Source organism: Melitaea cinxia, chromosome 22, assembly GCF_905220565.1.
Source record: "Melitaea cinxia chromosome 22, ilMelCinx1.1, whole genome shotgun sequence".
Lineage (NCBI taxonomy): Eukaryota > Metazoa > Arthropoda > Insecta > Lepidoptera > Nymphalidae > Melitaea > Melitaea cinxia.
This window is the reverse complement of record NC_059415.1, coordinates 2,226,983-2,236,245: the sequence shown is the minus strand read 5'-3', so window position 1 is coordinate 2,236,245 and position 9,263 is coordinate 2,226,983.

Sequence of the window (9,263 nt, the reverse complement as noted above, 5' to 3'; positions counted from 1 at the left end):
AAAACTTAACTTAACAGTCGTCTCGCCGTCGGTAGCCCCGCTTCCAGAAGTAGTTTAATGTAAGCCGGGTTGAAGAGAATTCGGGTTGTGGGTAATTCGGGTTGTGGGTGATTCGGGTTGTGAGAGAACTCGGAATGTCCGGGGGTCCTCGGACCTTCAGAAGGACGCCACGAGGTCACTCTCACTCCAAAAGCGCCGCCGCAAACGCCACACCAAGGACCCTGGAAGGACACACCAAAACGGTGAGCCTTTCCGAAGCCAACCCTCCACTATCTCCGGGTTGACAAAGGAAACGGTCCACCAGAGACAAAGCACACCCTACCATTACACAGCAATAAGCAAACAAGAAGTCAATACAAAAATTACACAGCCAGGACATTATAACAAATTTCAAAAACTCACAAAATCAATTTACACTAATGCAAAGCTTAAACCATATGGAACTACAATGACTCACCCACAATAAATTGCACCCAGATCTTAAGTCGGTGAGAGAATCCAACAAAGAGACCGCAAACCCTCGCCCTGAGGGTTATATACAGCAAACCCAGCGCGTCGCGACACTACTACCCCCTAAGGTGAACCACGACGTAATACAATACGAGGGTATTCCAAAAATTAAATCAGTCGCCTAGAAAAAGAGTAAATAGCAACGCTAATGCATAACTGTGCTATTATACATCAGCAGGAACGAAACTACGTGCTATTAAAAATATATGCTACATAGTGGAACTATGTTATCCCTTAGTCGCCTCTTACAACTCCCACGAGAAGAGAGGGGGTGGCTATATTCTTTAATGCCGTAGTAGTGATACAATAAAATTAAAACCGTAAATAAGGATCAATAAAATAAATTAAATAAATCAAAAAGCTTATTAAGATTGAGTATAAATTTGTAAATAATAAAAATTGATTTTTAACGACATAAATGACTCAACAATACACTATTATATATATATATATATATATATATATATATATATATATATATATATTGGTGATTTTAAAATTACATTACATTGGAAATATTTTAATGCTTTATTTATCGTAACAAAATATCGACATTTTTGTCATAATTTAATCCCGTCTCTATTGATGAGAACGTCGAAATAGCTGCGGAGGATATCCTGTTTCGCTTAAAACAAAATCAATTATGGCGCTTACAGCGAAGAAAAACCGGTAAAATGTTGCTTCTACTTTAAAAACATTGAAATACTAACAGTCTTTTTCCTTGTTTAGCATTTGTTTAATACTAGTCGACTCAGCTGACGGCATTTACAATTTAATTTCAAGTTAATACAAGAATAGGCATATTAACTTAGACAATGATATCACACATAAAAGTTCAGTTATTGTTTTAAACGGATAAAATTTAGACTAGCACTAATATTACTATAGATAATAACTTATAATAGGTGTAATATTTAGATTGCAAATATTTACGAGCATTAAGTGTATATAAATGATTCACTTCAGCCCATTACAGTCCACTGCTAGATATAATAAGCCTCCCCAAGATCGCATCAGACATCCCGGTTTTCCGCAATCCCCATCCAGCCTGCAATCTCATGTAGATCGTCGGTCCAGCGGGTCGGAGGACGACCCACATTGCGTTTGCCAACACGCAGACTCCACTCCAGGACACACCTGCTCCAGCGGCCATCGGTTCTGCGACACAGGTGACCACCTGCCACATGTTAATTCTTTGGGTTATATTTTCGTTCTCTCGCGGAAAGTCTTATTTCTGATTCTATCTTTAAGAGAGACCCCATGCATACTTCGTTCCATTGCACGTGAGTGACTTTAAACTTGTAGACTAGTCCCTTCATCAGTGTCCGCGTATTGGCACCGTATCTTAAAACATATTTATGAGGTCAGTGGACTACAATAGGCTGAACTAAACGGAACTGATTGAATTGATTGTAGAATATTATGTATTAAAGTACATAACGATGATTCAAAAGCGCTTTTGTAGGTTATCTGATTTAATGAATTTTCGACCTTTTTACTCTGTTTCTAATGTACTAGACTTTATTGAACTAACAAAAGTAGTGCTGTGATTTTTCTCAAATAATATAACGCTTATTGATAAAGTCCACATGCGCTTGTCTACTACGAGTACGGTAAAGGAAAACAAACAAAAATTTTACGGTTTTCAACGCTATCCTCCATTACACGGTAAAACTGGGTTTTATATTTTCCGCCTCTTGTTAAACGTTAAAATGGAAACGTTGTTTTTTAATTAAAATGTAAAGATTTTTAGTGCTGCTGTCCTTTTTTTTTATTAGAAAACAATACAGTGCTGTTAGAAAATACCTTTCCAAAAAGGTTCTTGTTTAACATCAATTGGAAAGTAAAAGTAATAGAGTATTTATATTTTAATGTCTGTTAGCCATTTTAAATGGTGTGAATATAGTGAACCGTTCTGGTGTGAATATAGTGAACCGTTCTGGTGTGAATGTAGTGAACCGTTCTGGTGTAGTGGTGCGTATGCCGTGTCGGCCTGCACACGGTCTCGGTAGTTATCATAAGATACATGTTAATACATGTTATCATAAAATACATGTTAATACATGTTATTATAAAATACATACATAGCGATCGTTATTCATAGGAATATATCCGTCAACCCGCACTGGAGCAGAGGCCTAGTTGTGGGATGTTACAAGCTGAATCGATCGATTGAATATAGTGAGTGAAGTATATTTTGGGCATGTTTTCCAGGTTCTCAGAAAGCAATTTAACGTATTTCGGTATAAAACAGAAAAGAGTTTATGATATTGTTTTTTTTTTTAAACTGACTAACGAAAAAAAAAGTAAGTTTCCAGTTCAACTGTTTTTATTTTTATTTTTGTTACTTTATAACTTTTGATAGGGTACCGATTTTGATGATTTTTTTAATTCAAAATCTAATGCTTGTGAACCAGACTCCTAAAATTACTACTTTTGATTTTTACTTCATAATCTATATTTAGTTGACTTCAACTACGTTGAAATTTTATTATTTGTCGATGACACGAATACATACCTATTAACATCACTTATCCGTTAGTTATTTATTAGAAATTGTACATAAGTTAATATGTAAAGGATTTCTAAGTAATATTTTATTCTAGCAACTCTTTTTCTGACCGAACAAGAGCACGCGGTCTCTATAAGCCACAACAATTGTCGTTGACTCTGCATCTAAAGACGTCTTGAATTATAATAGAGCGGGAAAACTAATCTATTGAATCCTGTGCTGAATGCATTATTGAAACGAAGGCACTCGTGTAAAGAATATACATAACATGGCTGTCGTTAACATGCTTTCATGATGTACATTTATTAAACAAATGACAATTAATTTTAAAATCGTTTAACTTTTACAATTAGCTTAACAATAACTATTTTAATAAATGGTTATCCAACATGAATATCCAAAATGATAAAAGTTTTAATTAATCTATAATTTCATAACACTACTGCCATCATAACGCATTAAAGCTACTTTTTCTATTTTTAAATAAATCATTAACTACTTTTTAAATTAATTATTTCATTCAAAATTAATAAAAACAATAAAAAAAATTCAAGTATCGAATGATTTTTAAAAATTTTTATTAATTTTTTTTATTAATTTTTATTTTTAAACGATAAACGATCGATCGAATATTTATTACTAGATAATTAGAAATTTTTTGATTTTATCCAAAAATATTAGGAACTAGTTTCTTCTAGTGAAAATAGCCTATATATCATAAAAAATAGTACAATTTACGAAAGCATCAATGTTTACAGCGAAGAAATATGAATATAATCCCTTAGCAATAGCTTTCGTTGAAATTCAAAGCTAATTTTCCTCATTCCTGTCTAAAGCGCATTTGGCACGCCCTACTATTTGTAACGAGTGAAATACAACCTTATTTCGCTTTTCATTATTTATTCTTCCATTACACCATTTTATAAAAAAAATGTTACACAAATAGAAACGCACTTGTCTTTAATAAAAAATGTATTTCAGAATAAAAAAATGAACTTGGTATTCAGTCTAGAAAATGTCCACGATATGGTAATAATAATAATAATAATAATTCACTTATACTTATATATGTAAGTATAAGTAAATTTACTATATTATTTATATCAGTAGTTATAATAATATATGTATCTATTATATATTAAGCGGGTGGAGTGACATCCAGTCAAATAATTTATTTCAATAAACATTTTTAACAAGTTGTACAAAATACAAAAATTACATATACAGGTTTAATTACAAAAAAAAAGAAATTGAGTTCAGACTGAACATCCTATATGTATTATTTGTATATAATCTGTGTTAAGGATGATCAGCCAACCTCCCCCATGATACAACATATAATTTTGTCACAAGTCTTATATGAAGGGGAGAAATCTTCATAAAAAAGCTAAAATTTAAACAAATCAAGCACGTGAGATGCTGTATAATTGTGTATATGAGTGTATGTGAGTTAGTTTGTGTATTTGTGAGTGTATTTTTATGTGAGTGCAAGCATGTGTGGGTGTGTGTGTGTGTGAGAGTGCGTAAAAGCCCAAGCTTGTAATTGTGTCTGCATAACGTTAGTACAAGAGCCTACAACTTTGTTGATGTTATTTAGAAACAGTAATATTACTAACTACAGTTATATAAGCTGTTCTTTCATAATTTTACAATATTCTATATCAGGTCCGCGTGGAATGATGTCTAGAATGCTGGCGGCATGTCACCATTTATTCATCATACTATTTCCCTGTGCATTTTTTGCACCAGCTAATAAGGTGAGGAGTGAACACAGCGGTATTATATTAATGATAAAATATGTGGATTCAGTGAGGCTGTATGCCATGTTAGAAATTACTAATTTTATGTTGAAACACAGTTTTTTTTCTTAAAAGAGTAAATCAGGAATTCCTTGGCGATTCTGAAATAACGTAATTTGTAAAATGATGATTCGCAATTGCTATTGAAGCATATTTGAATAAAGTTATTTTTGATTTTGATTTATAATTTTAATTAGAAATGAAAATCAAAGAGATACATGAAACAAATTATCTAAGAAATGTCTTTAACAATAGCGTTGTAATTCCATAGTAGTGGTCTTAAGCTTAGTTGAGAATTTTGGTCCGAATTTCAAACAACATCCCGTAATCGTTTTACAATTGATTTTCGAGTTTGAGTTAAACAAAGGCAGGTTAAAATTTGCTCTATCAATTTTAGTTTGGATTTGGTAAATGGGAAAGGGCTGTTTAGATTATTAATCGCATATACCGCCTATTTTGACACAATAGTGGATCTATTTCATCAAAATGGGCTAAATTAAATTATGTTATTTTAACCGACTTTCAAAAATAAGGGGACTTTCTTAATTCGACTATATTTATTTGTAAGTTACTCCATAACTTTTTACAGATATACCGATTTTGATGATTCTTTTTCTATCGAGAGTTGGTGCTTGTTATGCGGTTGTCCCATTTAAAATTAATCGAGAACTGACGAGTTTCTGAGTTATTCTTAATAATGCGTATTTTATTAATTATTTTTTCGACTACCCACGTTTTATTACTTGTCGATGTAAATTAAAATCGCTTTTTTTCTTTGGGTGCAAATACAATTATCAAAGAAAAGATTTTAGGTAATAATGTTTTTTCGTAGCTGTGGATCACTTCAAGACGCTTCGTAGGCTATGGACCTGCAATATCAGGTGAACCACAAGCGAGTTGCCGACCTTACCCCCGACCCTCCCCAGGAACCCTACCTTACTCGCCACAGAACACAACACCACTTGAAAGCAGTATAATTCTGATTGGTGCGAACATGACCTAGGAGACAAAGGACAATCAACTATAAATTAACTCCATGTGATCTGCACATATATCTACTAATCGCTAATTACAAACGGTAATCGCGTCAGCAATGTTAATCTTAATATGAATTGACGAATTTTATGTCATTCGATTTTGATTACGGTCGCTATTATTTGTTCTATGTTATTTGAAATTTTATGTTACAATTGTATGTATATTAGTTCTAATTTGAGATATTAAACTACATACTAATTACAGTTCATCATCATCATTTCAGCCTATTGCAGTCCACTGTTGGACTTAAGCCTCCACCAGTTCGCGCTAAAAATGGTGTGAACTCATGTGTGTTGCCCATAGTTACCACGCTGGGCAGGCGGTTGGTGACCGCAGGACTGGCTTGGTCGCAACGAAGACGCTGCTGCTCGTCTTCAGCCTGTGTATTTCAAAGCCAGCAGTTGGCTATCCCGTCATCGGTCGGCCTTATAAGTTCCAAGGTGGTCGTGGAACTGTGTTATCTCTTAGTCGCCTCTTACGACTCCCACGGGAAGAGAGGGGGTGGCTATATTCTATAATGCCGTAGCCGCACAGCTAATATAATAATTGTACGTGTTTTAGTTCTATTTTGAGATATTAAACTGCATACTAATTATAGTTAACATACAGTAACACTAATTGTTGAATACTGTAACTGAATCAATACTGTACTATAATAGTAGTTTATGCAACTGTCATATAATGAAGGGTATTAAAACACTAGTGTGAGTTTATGAAACGAGCGCAGCAAGTTTCATAATAGTAACGAGTGTTTTAATACCCGTGTACACTACACTACTTTATCTTCACTAATGCAATTAATCAAACAACAAGAGTAAAAGCTGACAATAGTTTATTTATAATAATTGTTCAAAGGACAATGCCCATTTTCTATGAAGCCGTGCTCCGGTACGTGCTTTGACGTGTTCAGACAATTCATATATTTAAGTATCCTTTATTAATTGAAAATATATTTTTAATAATATTCTAAAATTGATTAAATCCGTAGTTTATACTTTAATTAAAAAAGATATTTTATTTGTATTCCGGGTTTGTGCTGTCAAAACATATTAAATATAAATACCAAGTCGGAAACGCAACTATAGAAATAAACGCTTCTTTTTAATTAAATTATAAACCCCAACACGACCAGAAAATTGACATATTAAAGTTTTCTTTATTAATTAAAACTAGATTTTTAATAATAGTCTAAAAGTGATCAAGCCGTGTTTTATAGTTTAATTAAAAAAAGCATTTGTTTGTATGGTTGCTATGACGACTTGCTATTTATAATTAATCTATTTTGACATAAGAAACGCGGAATACAAATAAAATATTATATTAAATTCACGCGTACGTGTATTGTCAAAGTGATTTTGCCGCCATTAAAATCTAACCAATGAGAGCGCAGCTGCGCGCATGCGCGCGATGTTATAATGAGATTTTACGATATCGATGTGGATATTATACCATCATGTGAAATTGCTTAAATTGAGTGTTTTGTTGTCTGCGCTATAACAGTAGTAATTATAAGTCAAGTATTGGAAACATAAGTAGAATGTTACAACATTAGTGTAGATAAAATCTATAATAACGATTGTAAACCGCTTTCGAAGCCTATTTGAATTTTTTGTAGTAAAATTTTCTTAGTGAAACTTTTATAAAATATGAAAAAGTTGTTTCATACATAATGATAAGTAATTAAAATATCCTTTTACAACATTCATACTTACATACATAACATTGGATACTCCCAGTTATTTCAATAACAGTTTATTTTAATTTGTCACGTCTCGATTGTCAATTGTTATTTCGTATAATTACTAGAATATCGTGTGAACAAAAGTATCGATTAAGCATTACGACATCAATAATTTATTTTACTTAATTTATTTTATTGGTGTGCCTACAGATTATTCGAATAATTCGTAAATTGATCTCTTTGTTGTTCTATACATATATGGATGTATTTTATAATCATTTGTGTATTATATGTATATAGATACGTTTATTACATAATATATATAACTACTAGCTGTACCCTGCGTGCGTTGCTTTTTGGCCTTACCAACTCAGAAACTTTTGTGGGTTCATGCACAACACTTTGCTAAAGATCATGACACGATCAAATGCATAGTGTACGATTCTATAAAGGACATACTGACAAACATTCATTTATGTATATATATAGATATCAGTCGGCAGTTACCTAAACATAGGCATTAAGTTACCTATCGCATAAGGTATATCAATATAAAGTTAGTAGTTAAGTAGTTAAATTACATTTTAAATAAATTTATTTATTTATTTTATTTATTTGTCATGTAATTTACTCAATTTCTGAAATTCCAAACAAATTAACGTTTATTCCTCTACTCGTACGTCCTAAGGTTGGCTGGTAGATAATGCTTTTAGCATCAATCCCTACTTTTGTACAATTTATTTATTTGTTACAGATAATAATAATAATAAATACTAACTCTTTGGTCTCGATATACTGCTTGACCGTTCTGTGAAATACAGCAGACGTTAAAAAAAAAACGTATAAATGTCGTCTCTATGATTTTTGAGTAAGTTACATAATATACATTGATTCATTTTCTTTGACCGCTGCCAACTGTGCTGCCAACAAAAATATAACAGTTGGTTTCGTCTATGTCACGTAGATTGGAGGATACACAAATGAGATTGAGCGTCGAGATTACAACTTTCATTAACTTTTGTAAAAAACGGGGAAATTGAACGCCCTTCAAAAGTTGTTTCGTTGAGTACTTGGTGGCTAAATGTCATGTACATCATTGTAATATAAAATGTACTTTTTTGGTCAGTGGATGCAGGTTGTGTTTTATACGCTCGATTTAATACAATACAGTCTGTATTACAGTGTATTGTCAGTGTTGTTACAGTGTGTTGTATTGTATTACAGTGTATGTGTCCTGTGTACAGTGTATTGTGAATTGTAAATTTAAGCGATTTTTTTGTAAGTTAATTGTTTTTTACAGGTTATCATTGCGTGACAGTATTTTAAAAATAGAAATATATAGCAATTTCCAATATATTGTGATCACTTCCATATTTAGCTAAATAAACTAAACATTTTTTTAAATATCATATCAAAAATTGACCGCTCCAGCGGGGGTCGAACCCGCGTCTCCGACTGACCGTGTCGGCGCTCTAGCCAATTAAGCTATGGAACGATGTACCCGCTGGATCGAAATTTTTTTTTAAAAAAATGTTTAGAATTAAATGTAATGTATGTGTGTGTGTGTGTCCTAATGTGGGGGTAACACAAAAACAAAATCGCAGATATTAAATAAACTAATTTAATCAAGCCCATTTAAAAAACTAACATCAAGTTTACTTTGATTGAATTTTCTAAAAGTTGAATTTTGAAAAATGGAACTGGACTAGTTTTGATATTTACT